General features: G+C 44.3%; 2 protein-coding genes across 7 annotated transcripts in view; one reads left to right on the top strand and one right to left on the bottom strand.

Annotated features, from left to right (window-relative positions):
* The window catches only part of LOC135902476 (uncharacterized), an 867879-nt gene that overhangs the window by 407060 nt on the left and 441251 nt on the right, over positions 1-19568 (top strand). Inside the window, exon 4 of one of the 2 annotated variants that reach the window (XR_011511382.1) lies at positions 14469-14516. The exons of the other annotated variant lie outside the window; for it this stretch is intronic. The gene's annotated coding sequence lies outside the window, so the exon portion shown is untranslated. The remainder of the gene's footprint in view (positions 1-14468; positions 14517-19568) is intronic. 2 annotated transcript variants of the gene reach the window in all.
* Positions 1-19568, bottom strand: part of LOC135916969 (calcitonin gene-related peptide type 1 receptor-like) — a 333393-nt gene that overhangs the window by 297972 nt on the left and 15853 nt on the right. The gene's annotated exons all lie outside the window — the stretch shown is intronic.

Genomic DNA, 19568 nt, shown 5'->3' with positions numbered 1-19568 from the left:
ATATATGTTGTACATTACTGGAAGTGTTTTTTTCTCATGAGTCGTTAGCAATGCCTACTGAAAAGAGAAGAAATATTGAGACACATATCATTCACAGCATTTCACATACCGTTGATAAAAGACTCTGCCGGAGGGGTCACTGAGGTCTGCAGGTTTTTTTCAGGGTCAAAAAAGTACACAAAGCAATTTGAAGCGAGGTGAGCATACAGCAACATATTCGTTCTCTCGGAATAAGTTATCCATACCATTAGTAATAATTGTTAATTGGCTACCTCCCCCTCTATAAGAAAATATAATAAACTTTGTCATGAGTGTATATTTAAATACATTGCGTCTGTGCATGGTGTTCACAACAGAAATAAAAAAAACATGTTAAAGTGAAGAATTATGGATGAGGTAGTAAGTACCCGCTGGTGCTTCTAATGCGCTTGAGCTCTTATTGTCAGGATCTGCAGGAATCAAGCGAAAGTATGAACTAAGAGCCGTGCACGTCTTCACCAACAATGATGCAGCAAGCTTTTAGCAACAAAAAAAAATTCATTCAAAAGGGAGAGGCAACTCAGAAGAAACATGAAATGGGTAACAGAGCTCTGGTAATGACACTATAGGGGGAGTGGGGGAAAGGGGGGTGCGCCTTGCCACTCCCCATGGAAAACTTCGGAAAGCGCTAGTGACCCGGATACTCCCCCCCCCCCCCATTCCCCCTCTCGTAGTCTGGGCCTACATGTCTTCGCTATATGTAATCTTCGGAAGCAGATAATTGCGCAGTTCGTTGCATTTACATGCTCTGTAGACGTGAAAACATTGAGGAATTTCACTTACATGGGTACTGAAATGAACGTACATAATTACTCGAGTTCACAGACAAGGTTCCATACAAACTTAGCAGATAAACTATACATACACTATCTCTGTAGTTCCTTGCAGCATTGGGGAGGACAGCGTTTACAGGCTCAATGACATTATATCACCGGAACAGAACAAATTCGTTATGATAACTGCACTTCAAGAACATTAAGAAGCTGCAAGGATCACCGAAGCGAGAAGCCTGAACTTGAGCAGGTCCGTGCACTGGCCCAAAATTCCCGCGCTGGCTTAACCCCAATGCTTCCACGATAGCCTATTGTGCAACGATCAAATGGCTGTTCTGGATGTGGTTTCTCAAGCAAGTCTTTGAGTCGGGATTCAAACGTGTCCCATCGTTTATTGCCGATTGGTTATGGTATGAAAACAGAATACAAAATAAAAAGAAAAGAAAGGAAGGAATATTCGCAAACGCTGCCGCGGGCATTAGCGGCCGATAAAAAAGAAAGAAGAAAAGAGAAGAAAAAAAAATGCGAGAGGTGTGTTTCTCCGCACGCACAGGGAACTTGTTTTTGTCGCTGAGCAGCTCTCGCTCGTCGTAACTGGATAAACAGCTGCTTCCGTCGTTTCTCCTCACGCGGCACGGTGTGGGGACGCTGCGCGCATGCGGTTAACGCCTGCAAGTCGTGACGCGAGCGTGTTTCCGAAAGCGTCGCAATCAAACACTCGTTCTTCGACCTTCTTGGAAGCCGCGTGCGCGCCGGAGGCACCGTGGCTCTTTCTGCGAGAGAAAGGAGAAGACGGACGCACTCTCGCATCGTTTTTCGATGAAAGAGGGAAGAAAATAAATGAGAAAATTGGGACAAACGTCTCCTGTGATGGTTTAAAAATTCTATACGAAGGCGGAGCGCGAAATGTCGATCCTGAGAGAGGGAGAAAAAAAAAATAGAGGTAGAACGGGGTAAGCGCGGGTAAATATAGGCACGGTAACCAGGACAGACGATCCGCTTTGTTATCCTACACATGGAGTACGGGGGAGGAGGACGCGTAGACCTATACTCTAGGTCATGACGTCATACGCAGCTGCGTACCGTTGCATACCCTGAACCTGCTGGTTCTGGCAGTTGCGTAATTCTATTGACCCTCAATTATGTTATTGTGATGCAGAAAAACAAGCGGCCACGCATTGAAGTGACTTGACGAGAAATAGCTAAAATTGTTCTTTTTTTATTCCGCCCATGCGCCTGTGCTCTAGCGACATCCTGAATTGAATTGAATTCAATTATGGGATTTTACGTACCAAAATCACGATCTCATTATGAGGCGCGCCGTAGTGGAGAACTCCAGATTATTGTTTACCCCCAGGGTATCTTTAATGTGCCCCCAATGCACGGGACATGGGCGTTTTTGCATTTCGCTCCTACCGGAATGTTGCCGCCACCGCCCGGACGTGATCCCGAGACCTCGTGCTCAGTAGCAGAACATCATAGGCGCCTAAGCTGCCGCGGCGGCAAAGACACCCTAGGTTTCTTCTTTACAAACATGAAGTTTGTGTATGGAAATACAAGAAATTAGAAACTGAGACTCATGGGCCCCGGTGCTCCATCATAGCCATTCACGATCACCGCACACCATCAGGGCACGCGTTCTAAATTATGATCAATTACGTCTACATCAGTTTGTTCAGTTATGTTGTCTACCATTTCTGGTTGAGCGATTCCTGTAGGAACTATAACGTTTGGCTAGAAAATATATCCCATTGAGAAGAAAATTTGACTACAAGAGTGGTTGGCGAGCGAAGCTGTTAAAAACCACTCAAATGCCGTCGATGGGGATATGCAATGTTTTATTGTTCTGCCTAGTCTAGCACGAAACCGTTGTTGACCATCACCATTTTACAATCTTCGTATTACACTCCCGTATTCACGCTGCTACATGTACATGTACCGCACCCCGTTGCGGTTAGGCCATTGCACTGTATATTTAGAGATTGCTGCCTAATGCATACAACCTGCCTTTCATGACGCAAAAGTGTCTTTCAAGTAATCTGTGACCGTATTTCATACCATTATGATAAGAAAGTAGGAAGTATAAAGGACCATATGCTGCTTAAAACAAATTGAGTTCTATGAGTTCATCAGAGAAAAAAGAAACCTTCCATTTATTGTTAGAGATAAATTTATTTTGTATTATGTCTGACTTTTGTCGCTCAGATGCACGTAGTAAACGAAAAAATTCACCTCGTTTAAAAAGTTAGGAATGGAATGTAGCAGCGTCTTCGTCCTCTTTTGCTGGGATTGCTTATGAGGCCGGAATTGCAAGATGGTCTGTTCTGTCTGTGATATACGCAACCTAGCGCAGTCGGGATATACACTATATCAACGACAGTCGCCAAAGCGGGTTCAAGGGACTCCTCGCAACCGCAGCCATAGCTCGTTGCATTGTCAGAAATTCCAATGCGGAAGGCAAAAGAATTCGCAAAATGTCACTCCCATTGCCATATCCGAAGAAGGAAAGCATAGCCTCACGTCAGCATAGTCCAGCTTAGTATGCGAAGGCGGAGGGAAAATTCGCGGTGGCGCAGTCGGTTGTATTGGAATTCCCCACCCCCAGTGTAGGGTAGCAAACCAGATGCTCTTCTGGTTGACCTCCTTGCCTTTCCTATCCTTGTTTTCTCTCTCTCTCTCTCTCTCTCTCTCTCTTTGAATGCTGCCCACGGTGAACGCGCTGTCTCGTGCAAGCACGCGAAGTTTTCTATCTGCGTCCGACATTGATGACGGCCTCACTTACTGCTTGCTGTCTTCAAGAGGCGACCGAGCAGCGTCATCGGCATTCTGGTTACGTGTGACACCGCAGTGACTTGGAAGCCATTGAAATATATATTGGTGCACTTAATCTTCCAATGTATGGATGGGCCCTCTTATATCGATTAATGTTCCGGGGGTGCTGGCATCTGGGTTAACGCCAGCTGCTCTTACTCTCTTAGTCCAGAATTATCTGCTGCAGGTTATTTTTGAAAATTCCATCACTTGGAAAAAGATCACCGTGTATGTAGTTTGAATATATACGGAGGACAACGTGACTGTCCTCACTATAATTTACACAGACGATCACTCGCAATCACGATAGTGCGCTTCGACAAAAGACCTCTGGCAGAAGAACTTATTTTAGAATGCCGACATCACAAGCCACAGCAGCGCAGGGCGACGAGAGCACTGCTGCAGTTTTTAAGGGCAACGGAATTGGACAAGCGGCTGTAGCCTGAACAGATGTTTACAGTGCTGCAAGTGCTACTGTGCTGTGAGGTGACGGTATGCGGTGACAGTGGCCGACTCTGATTGATTGTCTATTGTTCTTTGTTCCTTTATTTCAACTTTGCTATCACTTTACCTCCCCCTCCCATCTCTCCCCAGCGTAGGGTAGCAAACCGGGTCCTTCCATCTGGTTAACCTCCCTGCCTTTCCCCTTTCTTCTGTCTGTCTGTCTGTCTCTCTCTCTCTCTCTCTCTACGGAGGACAGTGCATGTACGACAGGTTCAGTTTCGACTGAGCTCGCGTATCTACGATACACAGAAGTGCAGCACGCGAGAATTTTTATTGCCACTTTGTGATTTCTACTTCATACTTCGCAGTTTTAATATCTCATGTCAGCTACCCGATGGAAGGAGTGAAATCTGGCTGTTCAAAGTTAATCTACCGTATTTCACGCAGTCAGTAGCACTTATTCCCTCACCTGTTGTTGATTTAGTCAGTGGTATACGGCCACAGATGCGTGTAACAAGCATTGACTATTCATATTAAAATAAATATTTTCCGAAAGGTATGAGCTATTTGTCCATTACACATGCAGATTTTCCGACTTATTAGCGATTAGCTTTCAGTAGGAACGTCCATGTCTTTTCATTAAGCGAAAAAAAATATTTCGCCTCCTAAAGGAGGCGGCGACATATATGTTGCTTATATGTCACGAATTATTGACCTTATTGACCCCTAATGTCAGGACAGGGCGCTTTTACGAACGCAAACGAAGCACAATCGGTTACCTGAAAGCCCCGTGTGCTCTTTTCAGAGATCCGTCCAGTGGTTCAATACATAAAATGAGCAGCCATAAGTCTGCCGTAGTAAGAGTCAAACCCCCGTTTCTTTGACAGTGCTCTTACCTCGGACCTTCTACACGCCTCGAGAGACGAAGCACTTCGCGTAAACTTGGTGATATCGAGGAATGACAATGCTAACGACCTCGTTTGACCAATTGCGCGCGACCATCGGTCATTTATTGAGGCACGACTGTGGTCGTTTATCAAAGCCCATTCATCATCGTGCGCCTCCACAAGTTGTATTCTAAGAGAAGCGTGTTGTGAAAGGGTCGGTTCAACTATCGTGTATCGTGCCGTCAAAAATATATGTATATATATATATAAGGTGCAGCGTTATGTCATGAATTTTTCGGTAACGCTGCTGGGACTCTAAGGGGAGCAATAGCCTGTGTGTTCATCAATTTTATAGAGCGATAAAAGGGAGGGAATGCCCTCGGGGTTAATGCTCTGACCGAGTTGCACCACCACCTTTCTCTTAAAGATAGGGGGCGCACGTATGGCTATATGCTTCTTAACTTTATATCATCCATACTTTGTCTGAATGAGCGCTTTACTACCGAAACAGACTGTCGAGCTCTAGAGAAAGCCTTTGATCAAAGTATTGCTCGGTAAGATGCTCGGAATCCAACCTTGGTCAGGGTCTAACGCCTAAAAAACATTGACACTAGCCATTTATTGAGAGCCGTTCTCCATCGCTTTGCGACCTCAGCAGGCAATTTCTTTCACATCGCATAGTTTGACTGTCATAAAGATTAAGAGGATCAGGGGCCCTATAACGTAAAACTATACGAATCGGTTTTTATTCTAATCTTCTGACGTCAAATTTACGTAACCGCCGAAGCAAGCAACGGGCGGTGACCCGCAGCGCTGCCTGAACAGCCCAATCAAACTCTGTCCTGGTTGGTAGGAGATCACATTTATTCGCTTTATAAACGAATAACATTGATAGAGTGTATAAGCGCCACTGAACGAAGACGTAGAAAGAAACAGATACACAGAGACAGCGCTGGAATAGCATTGACTACGCTGAGCGGCTTGTCTTATCTAATTGGATGACAAGGGGCGAGGAGCACGCTCAAGTCGAAAGGGACTCGATGGGGCCCAGCCAGTGCACTGAAAATCGATAACAGGGTGAACAGGGTGGTGCCGGCGTCTGCGATTGGTCCGCTTTCCTTTAGCTTGCAGTAGCTGGTCCAAAATCACGGTGGCATGCAGCGGAAAGTTAAAAATGCCGCTAAACCAGATCCTTAGCAAAGAATAGCTGGCAAAGCGATGTCGTGTGGCTGCAGAAAGGGCTTGATGACGTTTTATTGCCTGGCAAAGACCTTTATTATACGGAAATAAATCCATGCTCACTGGCAGGTGCGAGTAGCGAGTGCCTGAGCGATTAGCGGGCAGCTATTTTCTATTCATTTCGGAAAGGGGCAGTGTGTCGCTATTCAGAAAAAAGATTCAGTTTTACTCGGCATATTAATGCATCTTTAACACGTACACGTCACTTTGACACGGTAAGCTTTCGCGGTTTTGTGACGTCGCAGAACAGACTGGCGAAGTGGGCGCCACCCGAAAATTTTGGCCAATAGCAGAGAGCTAACGATAAAATGGCTTCGAATCAGGAATAACATTTTTTTGATTTGTTCGATTTGATCACGCATAATCTGTATGTACACGTCATATGATATGGGGAGCTACCACGGTTTTCGTGACGTCGCGTGACAAACAGGCGAAGTTGCGGGTGGCCCGCAAATCTTTTGACCAATCGGGGAGGCCTGATTGCAGAATTGGAATAGAAAACTATCGAATAGCTTTTCGTTGTAGCGCCTCAGTAGTCGAATAGCAAACACTAAAAATGTGGTGACATGCGGTGAAACACAATCACATCGCTGTTAATTTAAGGCATACTTACGCTATAAGATTTTACGATACGGAAAGACGTTTGATAGACAGACAGAATTACGTTGAGCCAGGTCACCGTCTATCGCTTACAGTTTCTAGTGTACTTCAGGTCTATAGTGACTCTTACGGATTCAAAGGCTGCATTGCAACAGCACAATCGTGGTGTACCGTTCATCAAGTTCCTGTGCAAACCACTAGCCCTCATGAAAGGATACGGGAATAAAGACTTCACAGTAAGATTTTGGTGGATTTTCTCCCACAGTGGTATTGCTGGCAATGAAAAAAACTGATGCTCTTGCTTACGCAGCGCCTCAAACAACCGTGTAAGCCAAGGCCCCCAAGAGTAATCAAGTAAAAAAAGCTGACATTCGCAATCACTCTGGGTCACTTTGCGTTTCACTGCATGTGCCCGGCGTAACCAAGAGATTTTGCCGAAAGGAAGCTTCACTTCTATATCGAATAAAGACAGGATGGTTTTTCGAGACAGGAGCTTGTGAAAAAAAAAGCCTGTCGAAACAAATCATGAGCCATCCCACTCTGTGAAGGTGGTGTACCCGCGAAGCTTCTTAGCACAGGACAGGGAGGTGACACATAATTTTGAACAAAGGTACGAACTCACCTACTGTCTTGAAGGGTGGTCATTATTTCGTTCGCAACTGCAATCACATTCTTTGATAATGTGAAATGGGTGATCAATTGGGCCGGATTGGTGTGGGATCGCAAGGGATATGTCTGCAACACGGAACGCGTAGACCGGTTCCCTTTTCCGTACAGATACATCTACATTGAAATCACCGACAACGACAGCAACAGTAGTGCCATCGCAGCTAATTCAGACAAAGGGAATAGCCATGAACTTTACGAGACTATGAGTCATTGCATTGTGTGTTGCTTCCAGGGGTATAAGCCATAGCTCACGGGGGTATGCGCCATTGATGATGACAGTTTTTGGCATGCTGTTCTGTATGTTGTATGCATGATGAGAACGAAATTAAGCACCGCTCGCTTCTCTCTGCTGAGTGCTTGTAGCCTCTGCCTTACGGGGCTATGAGCCATTGCATATTTTGCTTGCTTACGGGAGCATGAATGCTTACGGGGGTGTGAACGATTGATGATGATAGTTTTTGTTCACGGAGAACAAAAATGCACGGAAACCTAGCCATATACAGCTTCGCTGTAAAACATAACCCAAGAGCTACTATTTCGAGGCTATTGCGAAAATTGCGCTGTAAAGGGGACCTTAGTTGTGTAACCTTGCCGTGATCCTGTCCGAAACAGAGCACATCGAGAAAATGAGCGATGCCGCTTTAAGTGACCGTTGCTATATTAGATACGCAGGAACATCTTTAGGAAATAGAGCAGTGGGAGGGAGATCTCGAAGGGTGAAAACATCGCAAGGCACCCTACGGGACATTTCCTATGACGTCCTTTTATACAAAATCCAGTTACTGTGCTGCATACTTTCAAGCTGGCCTTGAATGATTTATCGTAAGCCATCTTTAGTGCAATGGAAGCAAGCGCTTCCCTCTGAGTTTCTGGTTGCTCAATAACTTTCTCAAATCACTTGTTTTATTTGCCCGATAAGCCCTTTAATTGACCTCTGGGTAAACCGATATAAGGTATTGGTTGCTTAACGTCTCGTGACAGAAAGGCTACCTAACCATGCCGAGCAATTTACATCGCTCAATCGCGGCTATTAGCATAATGCTTATGAACCACATCCTGGTTTAACCACCTAGCCCTCCGCTCATAAATTAATTTTAACTAGCTGCGTTTTACATCAGGCTTCCTTTTGTTTTTTCGTACAAGCTGCAACTCCGAAGACTACTGCGGGCAGTTAAGCAGAACCCACTTCCCATTACGCGATCATTGAGACTTCGGCAATCTTTGAACCAAGTCCTCGACGCAGGAAATGGCTGAAAGAAAAAAAGGCTGTCCTTTCTGTGCGACATTTCTCGTCCCCTTTGCCGTTCGTAAACGAACGAAGGAAGAAATGCAAGGGCGATCGTCTTTCAGGTCAATTGTAGATAACGGAAACAGGAAACAAGTATTCTGTGAAGTGTGGTACAATTCACCTGTTAACTCACTAATTCAACTTATGAACATAGTTTATATTTACTGATTAGGTCATACCCTTGTAGCAAATTAAATATCGTTCCGCATAGCCGACTTTCGTCGATATGGTTCATAGAAAGAAGGAAAAAAATACTTGTCAGACGTTATAGACAAGCATTTTATTTTATAGTAACTTGCGCGATCTCATTTTTGCAAGGCGGTGCCTCCCTCACCAGAGGCTTCGCCCAACGTTAGGGCTCATCATGTGGTGATATTCCCAGCTTTCTTGCTTATGACGGGTCCTTGCTCGCTATAGACGCCCCGTAATTGCCTATAGAGAAACCAGTGCTTGCGAAACTAGAGTTCAGTTCTGGACGCGTAGCGAATTTTTCCCGACAAGATTTCTTGGGCTGAACGCGGAAAAAGTCAGCAACAGTTCGAATCCTTGTCCAGAACTTTCAAGTAGTTAGTATTCAAAATGATGCCGAATAAGTGGCCGTGTGTCACTTGAGATTATCAGCGCAGTGGCTCAGTTACTTTAGACCAAATAAAAAAAAAATCGAATTATTAACTGCCCTTGCCGATACATCAGGTTTCTGGCCAGTGCCTAGGTGCCTTTCTGTTAAAACGCCACCACGTCCTTATACTTAGAGCTCCGGCGTTATTTCCTGTCGGCAGCGCTTAACGAGCCGGTCCTTTCGGTGCACTTTCATATACATCACGACAGTTCGCGGACTTGAAAAATGCCAGCATGGTGGACACCATGGTGCCCGGACGCAATTTCGAACCACAATGCCTGTTTTCAACACTCAAATTTCAAATAAGCATTGCGGCCACTTTCTTTTAATCGGAGATTAGCCTATATATTTCAGGGCAGAAGCATTTCACTTGGTGACTAGGGGTAACAATGTTGTCACGCAGAGACACAGGTACACATGGCGAAGCTAAATGGCTGTTAAAAAGGGATTTGGAAACGGGAAAATTTTGTGCTTACATTGCGGAAAAATATTTTGAGTTTGCACGAAGTGCTTAAAAGGATATGCCACAATGATGAGGGTAAGCTGATGATGGATATGTCATGTCGACTCGGGCCACTTTGAACGTATATGAAACAAGTTCATAAGCGACATCAACGCCAAGCTTGAAGCTTAACAGGAGGCTGTTTGCTCGGGGGCTCCTATCTAAATACAAGGGAAAGGACAAATCGTCTTCCTCGGCAACCATTGCATCAAATTTGATGAGGTTTTGTTGCATATAATACAAAGACTTAAGATCGTGTGGCTTCTCGAAGGGGATCTTTTATTTAGGCTGTCAATAAGAAGAAAAAGACTGTTGAAAGTCGAAATTATTTAGAAGACGATGATATCCAGTTTACAACTCTGTTACTCAGTAGTGAACCATATCACAATTCCTTAAAAGCACTTCATAGTGTTTCACTTTATAGTGAAAGTGGACAAAATTGATGTATTATACATGGCTCTTAAGTACACCGCTAATCGCTAATGTGTAAGTAGAACTTTTGCAAAACGCTTGTAAACTTTGTAACAAATTCATGAAAGATACGAATTAATGTAGCAAGTTTGTCCTTTTTGAATGTTCTTATGAATTTACAGAGCTACAGTTTTGTAAACTTCGTGCTTCTATGTTCTTCGAACTTACAAAATTTCTTCAAGCTTTCAAAAAAAATAGAAAGCAAAAAATACCCCAATAAAACAATGGCCCCAAATCCAAACTGTTCTCCTCGCCGGGATTTACTTTTATCTCTTTAATGCAATAAATTTCATTAAAACCGGCGCAGGCGATATCTCAGAAAAGCATGTTTTGCATTTTATATGTATTTGAATAGGCGACATTGGAGTTGACCCGAGCTAAAGTTTCCTCTAAGCCCTGTAAACTGCAAGCTGAAACACTGTTGCACACAAATCAAAATTAGAGCATCTTTTTCACCTTTATTTCCGTCCGTGAAGAGTACCTTTGTACAAGAACAATTGGTATAGTGATTCTTATATTGTAATTATTTTGCTGAAACGTTCACGAATGAAATCTCCTTCCAGCGCCTCGCAAACGCCATTGTAGGGTATGCATTAAGTTGCCCACGCCTAAACAACACTTTGATGGCATTAAACTTAGTGTAGTAAACATGATACGTTAGGTCATGCAGGGTTTGTGTTCAATGGTACTGTCGTGTCCGATGTCGTAGTAAAGATGTTAAAAAGATTAACACACTGAAGCGATTCGTCCAGCTCTGAGCTCATTTACAGAGGCAGCAGCAGGCTCTCACTGAGGACGCCACCATCATTTTTAGAGCAAATGTTTCTTTTCGGTGCATACAACATCGTTTTCGTCCGCTACAGTATTGCCGGCCTTTGGCCTCCTAAATGCATGCGCTGACGCCGCCCCTGCCAGTGTGTGTATGCTACATAGGAAATCCGCAGAAATCGCCAAGCTCCTAATGGACGCAATGGGCTTTGCACAAGTCCACGCCGAAGCAACGGTTGGCCCCCTCTGAGTAACGGAAGCAAATATCGAAGGCTGCTTTTCTGCGTACTGTAAGCGCTCGAATTGCATAGCCGTAAATGGTTCATGGCCGCCACTTTTTAAACGCCACCTTTTCTGGCTCTCGAATGCACATGACCGTAGCGGCATGAGTTATAGCGACAACTGGCCTGTTGTGGCAGTTACAACATTCGGCTTCCAAAGAAAGGATTCCTTTATCAGTCCGAAATGTTGCTTGCTGCCTCTTTTCGAATAAACTTCAAATTAACCAATACCCATACGCGCGCTACAGTAGACGCAATTGACACGTCAAGTAATTCATGTCATAAAAAATGAATGAAAATAAAGGTTTAGCGCAGTTACTCGCAATTCACATCTACTTCAGGTAAGTATAGGGCCTACAATGCAATACACACAAGGATACACCACCAGCTCTGACAAGATGGAGAATTCTTTGAGGACAGTTCGCAGAAACCTTGAATTGCAGGGCAGAGCTATTTCTATAAACGAAGTTCATACAGTTGATCTGTATTGTTTGGCTAAACGCAAAGTAACCGCACTCACCTGGGAGCCAACCACCTTCTACACACATTTTCTTAATGTTTATCGCATACTGTACACCAAAGGTCAAAGCAAGGGAGGCATAAAATTAAAAAAATGCAAGAACACAATAACCAACTATTTACTGACAGGTTAGAAAGCAGCGAAAGGGACATGCTGTACACCCGCTGTGGTGGCATAGTAGCTTCGGCTTTGCGCTGCTGATTAAGGCACTCGACCCCACGACGTTTGGTATTAGTTAAGGCGCATTTAAGTAAGGCACACTGAATTGATATAAAGTTCATTCAGGCACTCGAATCCACGACCTTTGGTGGGGGAAAACAAGTAATAGGAAGTAACAACGCAGTCGAATGAGAATGTCAAGTAATTCAATCAATGTCAGAATTCGCCTTCATCCTCTTTAGATAAAGCTAAAGTGAATGCTGTCAACTTTTTAAAATTAGTTGGTGGAGAAGTGCTTAAGAGAAAGAATTCTTTCTCCGGACCTTCACCTGGATAGATGTAGATTCTGTGCACTGGAAGACCAACTTAAGGCAATGCAACAGGTCGAAGATGCCGCCAGTGGCCAAGCGCTCGAGGCCGTCATCAAGGTAGAGATGCCTAGGTCTTATAAATCGGCAGTGCTAAAATAAAGTTCATTCCTCCTTCTCTTCCTCCGGCACTTGATTTTTTTTCTTCACATTGTTAGTGCTACATACTTTAGCTGGAGCCAGGCACGCAATACAGAGCTACCTAGGTGAAGGCGCCACAGGATTCAGCGTTTCTGTAATTTCTAGCCCAGGTACAATGAAGCGTTCTTTGCAAAGGAAACGGAAACATCCCTTGTCGGCGTTGTTCGCGATTGTGGAGAACGCTTCCGAGAGTCGTTATTTCATCCGGAAGGAGGAAACAACACCTCTTGTCTCTCGCACAGGTCGTGCATTCTTTCTGTGCATCCCCTGTCCCCCTCCCCCCGTTCACCCTCCCCCGTCCCCCCTTATGGGAGCGTTCAGGCTATTCGACTATCACGCGCTACTCGTACAACCAAACCGCGCGGAGCACGAATTGCTCTTGGCACCGTGACATACATCCGGAGAAAACTTGGCAACGCTCGTGCGTCGGCTTTGTCATTGTCAAGGGCGGCGTATACAAACGCGACAGCGCGTTTATTGTTATTTTGCACTGTTTGAAAACAGAGTGCGAGGGATAGGAAAAGAAAAAGGAACCGTTCTGAAATTCACCAGAAAAGCAGGCAACCGAATAAAGGCGCGCAACTGTAATTTGCATTAGCAAGTTGCAGCCGCATCTACAAATCACAGCACCACCATCGACCGAGAGGTGTCATCTTTGCAGATAGGAATTTCGGGAACAATTGTAAAGCGTAGATAATATACAGAATACTCGGAATTCTTGCTGATAACAATGATATTAAGCTACATAACTTGCATCGCCACGCAATCCCTCAGAAAGTTTGGTGTTTAGAAGAAGAAAAGAATGGGCTTACGAGCTATTTTTGTCGCCCATGTGTAGCGTCAGAATGAAATTTTGTTAATCGAGTTTCGTTTTTTCTGTGGACTGGCGCCGCGCGACAGCTTATGTGTTTCTGCTTGCGTAACCTGCGTTCTTGATACAATGGGTACTCACGATGCTTTCTTTGAACGAGCTATAGGACTTAATTTTTGCATTACACAGTGAGGACCATATTTATACCTATGGCTACGTAGCGTCAAATTTATAATTTATTTGTAACATGCGCAGACACAAAACATAGGCAGAAGAAAGAGGGTAGAAGAAACCAGGCTGGCAAGTGCCACAGCATGGGGAATAACGCGGGGAACTTTGAGGTCATAAAAGTGTTGCAACTTTCGATAAGTGCGTTTCTTTTAATTGAGAAAAAAGAAACAGTTTATGGAAGATGGATATGTTGGACATCATTATGCAAAAAAGGTGGGGCGTGCAGACAGGACCTTCATTGTCCAATGAATCCTTACCAACTAGCTTAACTTTCTGTCGTTCGATGTTGGACATACCATCAATTTTCATTACAATATTTCAGTTAAGCAATGAGTTCTGCGCAATCGCGCAAGGTGCAGAAAGATTCAAGAAAGGGGAAAAATGTCATCCATCTGAATAACACAAAACTACAAAGGAAACCCATACAAACGCACCATGTATCTACTCTCTCTCTCTCTCTCTCATCTATATATTCTCCTTTCCTTTTTCCCAGCCCAGTGTAGTCAACCAGATGAATTTCTGGTTAAAGTCCCGTCCTCCTACCTGCTTTTACTCCTTCTCCACCCATACGGGTTTCTCAGAAAGAAAGCTTCACAGTTGAGGAAAAATTCGTCCTGGTTTGGGATGCTTTTATAGCTATGTGCTACATTCGGGCGGTTGACGATTTTTTCCTTTCACGTTTGGGTTGAGTAAAATAATTGTTCACTTAAAGTACACGTATGACCAAATGCAGTTCATGCCGGACGGGTATCCTCTCTTGATCAACTGCATGTCGTTTCCACCATTATAACTGAAAATATGCTTGTACGGTTTTAATGTTGTAAATTGTACACATCGGGCTTTCCAGGTCCTGTCAAGGCCATAAATATGCGTTGTATTGGCTACTGAAACTTGGGTGAGTGGATGTTTCTGTCTTTTCGCTTTGTTAATTACGAGTATTGGCTAGTATCTATGTAGTTCTCGGATACGATGATGCAGTGGCTACAATAATTAGCCTGCAAGAAAAAATAATGGAGAGGCGAGACTGTAGTGATGGAAAAAATGCTAAAAAAATAAAATATAGGAAACAAATGAGCAAAGATAAAGCAAGAAATGACAAACCACGAACATGTAAGTTACTTGATTAATAAATAAGACACCACCACAAGAAAGAAACGACATGTTCAGACAAGCGAAAGTTAATGATTATGCGTTGGTTTTAGAATTAGGTTGGGCGAACACAGGACGGCTTACGCGCTTCCCTCAATGTAATGTATGTAAAGTTGAACATCGTGGGTCAAATATTCACCTGAGCTGATGTAATTAGTGATACGGCAAGAAGTAGTGACTGGAAATGTCAAAAACAAGACTCGCAAGGGAGATGTCAAATGGTGCGCGATGCAAGAGGTTAAAGAAGAGAAGCGGGAGGAAAATCCGCCAATGCTGCAGAATTTAGTTCACTGCATTACCGATATTGCATAAACAAAATGGGTACCCGAGCTAACTCGGTTCGCTCGGTGACTACGGGCTGTTTCTGCTTCTCTGATCGAAATAGTTATCCACGTCGAGGTTCCATCATTACTGTTGCAGAGGGTTACCAGGAAGTCACAGCGCGATGAGACAATCAAAGCTTCAGCATTGAAATCTCTTAGCTTCCTACAGCAGCTGTGATGGGAATTCTCGTCTATAACGCACTCGGTGTCAAAACAGCTTTCAATGCGCAAGCGTGTTGTCGTCGTTCTCCAAGCATTGTCGGGAATGAAAGAGAGAAAAAGAGAAGCAAAAAAAAAAGAAGCCCTACCAAACAGGATGACATCCGATGGTGCAGTGTTGCCTAAAATGCGACGCTTGGTTTTTGCCCGGATCTGGTGTGTGTGTCCATGTGGCAACTTTGAAAAGCGAAAGCACAGGAACTTTAGTCTTTCTGGCTGACAGATACAAAAGAAAGGTACTGACACAACAACACACCCCTATTCAAGCGCAGAGCTAGGATGTGTGAGATCCCTGTCGTTGTTTCCCGCAACGACGAGGTGCGCTGTACTGCGGAGCCATGTGCACCTCGGCGGGAAATGCAGATTTCTTTTAGGAGCACACGCTTTATTCGAAAAACCGGAAAGTGTACAAAGCATCCTATTTTCTAACTCTCTCTTGTCAACTTTCACATCTCATTGGCGATGACTCTGCTGTACAGTGCAGTGGCGGAGGAAACACCTGCTCTCGTTTTCAAGTGGTTCTATATTCTGAAGAAGAAACTTAGGAACTTGAATGAAACACGGGAAGGGAAAGCAGCGTTGCGCTTAAATTCTCCTTAAAAATGAGAAGAATGGAGACGTCACTAGTTCCTTGTCGTTTCGCCTTTCCCTACTAATAGACCATGACTCAATTCTTAGTTACTTCAAGGCGTAAAAAGCTCGGTGTTCTTTACCTCAACCTCATAGTGGTTATGACCCTTTTCTAGTTCGGGCTCACTGTAGCTGAACACGTTAAAATTAACCTTGCTTGGGAATCTCACTGCTGCATCAGTTTAGAGGAGTCCTTTCGCGAGGCGGCTAACATATACGGCTATCACAAACGGCTGTCGAAGGCCTGTGTCGAAGCTGTGCCGCTGACCCAATGAGGCGGCGATAAAACTATGAAGCACTTTACGGGCCTCGTTGTTCGCTATTCTCGCTAGGCCCACAACCGTGGGCTCTGTTACCCGCTAAGGACTGTCGTGCACTCCGGAGTTCAGGAAGCCGCAGTTCGCAAGAAAGGGACGGAAAGGAAAACGAAGGCCTGGATGGCTGGTCTGATTTTGCAAATTTTACCTCTGAGCCAACGTGTTTATGTTGAGAGAAGTTTCTTGCTTCATATTTTTTCTAGCCAGCTAATGCTCAACGTTCACGTAAAGTCTCCCTCTCGATTGATCAACTTCCAGGGCGTTCGGTCAACAAAAACAAAATTTTCACATACGAGCATTCCCTGATATTGGCAAGATCGTATAAAAAAGAAGTGTTTGGTTAAGAAATATGTAGCGATCATCCCAGCCAATTTTTGCGTTTTATACAAACGATCGTGGCATTGCTTCACTACAGTGTTTGGCTCGAATTGATTTGCAAATGTTTCCGCCCGAGAGCCATTTTGTCGAACACAAATTGCGCTGGCACTCGCCCATTAATAGTTCAGAGTTGAGGCGTTCGTGGTACTGGTGTGCTAGGATCGATAACGAACGAACGATTTCACGTAACATCTCGAAAGAGAGTTACGAGGCCACTTTAACACAAAACTTAAAGCCAAACTCTCTTCAGTGAGTGCACTAAGATAAACACAAAGTCCGGACATATAACTAGACTAAAATCAGGGCACGTAAGAAAGCACGGATTAGATTATGAAGGTACCTAAAACCAGGCAATGAATTGGCCTAAGTCAGGTACAATAAAATAAACATAGCATGCGCTAATCACATTTCGACATTGTACTGAATAGTTACCGAGAATATTGCTCTCTTCTAGAAATCTTTGAAGGGCCAGTAACCCTCGTCTTTGCAGTTAGTATATGTTGGCCAAGGACCTAAGATATTCCTGAGGCTGAAGGGGCTGCAAAAGGACAGAAAGCTGGGCGAGTTGGTACGGTAACATGATCTTGGATTGTAGCGCTAAGTGACACGGACACAGACTAGAAGCAGACAGGACGAGCGCTAACTCTCAACTGCTGTCTAATGTCTTTAAATGAAGTGCTAAGCATTGTCTGTGTGTGTCGTGTCGTGGGCACTCTACCGGCAGATGCGGTACATCCTCATGAGTGCGGACACAACTGCATTCCGGACTGTCACTAATTGAAATTTATGTAGAAAGTGTTTTGTGTACGCGGCACAGAGCCGGATATGGTGAGTGAGCGCTTCAAAGGTTCCGGTTGTGTTTGAATGTGGACGGGATTTGAAATTGAATCGATGGGTGAACATGAAATAAATCTGAAAATTACGAGTTCTGATCAAACCATGTCGCTTTGCAACCACGGTCTGAGATCTGTCTTAGTATATGCCGCACTTTGCTTTGCGTTAGAGGGAACCATGTGTGGCGTTATTAACATGCGCTTGTCCAGCTGCCTTCTCTGCTGCTACATTTACAGGGATATTGCACTGGCTGGGTATCCACTGAAAAATTATTGTGCGATTTTTTTCACTTGCTTTTGTGAGTTCCTTTAGTGTCTCTCTTAATATATCGATAGTGTGCGAAGATGTCAGATAAAAGGCATGTGCTGCAAATATTATGTTTCATGAGATTTGTTTTTCTGCTGCCATTCTCAAAAGTCTGAGGGATAATTTACTCAAGAACGTACGTGAGACATGGTACGATCAACTTTAGTCACGGCATACTGTAACAATATAACCCGCCTATACGGCATGGACGACTCTATAGCATAAATGGAGGAGCATGTATGACGGCATGGATGGATGAGCATCTTGCATACATATGCCCAAAATATATTCGGCACCTCACGGCGACGGCGCAAATTAACCTGGATGTCCACATAATTTCTATCGCAATAAAATTGGCTTACCCGGTCAAAGCACATAAACAACTTCGTCGTTGCCTGCAAGCATTACGAGACAAAAAAAAAATTTCTTTCACCAACGCGAACAGAACACAGCACGTCTAACCTCCCATAAGACACGGTCACGCTTTCCCCGAAGTGGTCGTCTGTAGCAATACTCTGCACGCTGAATTGAAGTGGAGCCATATTGATCACAGACACAAGAGAAGAGAAGTGGATAACACGAACGTGTCATGTGCAATATGGGGTGCTACTTGTGAGATGTGAAATGGGGTATGTTCATTCTTTTATCTTTGTTCAGTGTAGTCTCGCGTACTTAGGCCACTTTAGAGTTGGAGAAACTTCGAAACGTTCTTCACTGATACGGAATGAAGCATTACTGAACAGACGCTGACAAATACATCATCGCCATCAACAACAATCATAATGATGATAATATTATTAATCATAATATTAATCATCGTAATGATCAAAGCAATAGTGAGTAGTGTCTCTTTCATACTGCGTCTCAAGATGAATTGCATCCTGGACGGTTCACAGAAGGAAAAAAAAAGAAGGCATGATTGTGCTTGGTTTCAAAACGGCCATGAAGATGCAGCGCTCGCGAGGAAGCCCAATCGCTCATTACGAAGGCCGTTGGCACCTCCTGCGTGGACCACCTGCCGGGCCTGGCACGTGTTTTGAGGCAGCCGAGATGCAAGCGAGAGGGAATCTCCTTAAGGATCCTCCCCCCCCCCCCCCCCCCTAGCTGCCTCCCACAACTCGGATCGGCGATTCAGAGAAACCAGCTGCGTGCTGCGAACAAATGCTGCGCGCATATCGGGTCACGGAGAAAAAGCTTCCCGCGAGCAACGCAAGGCGCATCCTAATTTATTCCTCTTCCTTGCCCGTAAACACGTCGCATTCGCAGATTCGTTCGAAGCCGCTTTGAGCTCGTAACCGGGCGAAATAGCATTAGGAGCCTACGCGAGATTCGGTTCAGAAGTGACCGGAATGAATATGCGTGAGCCAAGAGGCACTCTGAACGTTACGGTGTTGGAATTTGATCATAAACGCTGGGTGCTATTCTTTTATTTAGGCGTTGAGGTTTCGTTTCCTTTAGCTTGAAAAACCTTCGCGATGACTCCAAGGAGCGCATTCTGCAACCGAGTTGTGTAACTAACTAGCGTAACCAAAAAATAGCAGTTTTCTTTCGTCGAGCTGTTTCCATTCTAAAGAGAGAGAGAGAGAGAGAGACAGAGAGAGAGAGAGAAAGGGCAGTTTTAATTCACGTGCTGCCATGGTGACCATTGCATTGATTTTTCGAACTGTTCATTGAGGGTATCACTTGCTCACCGCAAGAATATAAAAAAAAATAAGATGGCTAAGCTCCAAGTTTTGCAAGCCATTCGGACTCATATAGATAAAGTGTATGCCCAGAAGAGGGGCACGAATG

This window comes from Dermacentor albipictus, chromosome 1, assembly GCF_038994185.2.
Source record: "Dermacentor albipictus isolate Rhodes 1998 colony chromosome 1, USDA_Dalb.pri_finalv2, whole genome shotgun sequence".
NCBI lineage: Eukaryota > Metazoa > Arthropoda > Arachnida > Ixodida > Ixodidae > Dermacentor > Dermacentor albipictus.
Note: the sequence above shows the minus strand (reverse complement) of the source record. Positions and strands in the feature narration are given on the sequence as shown.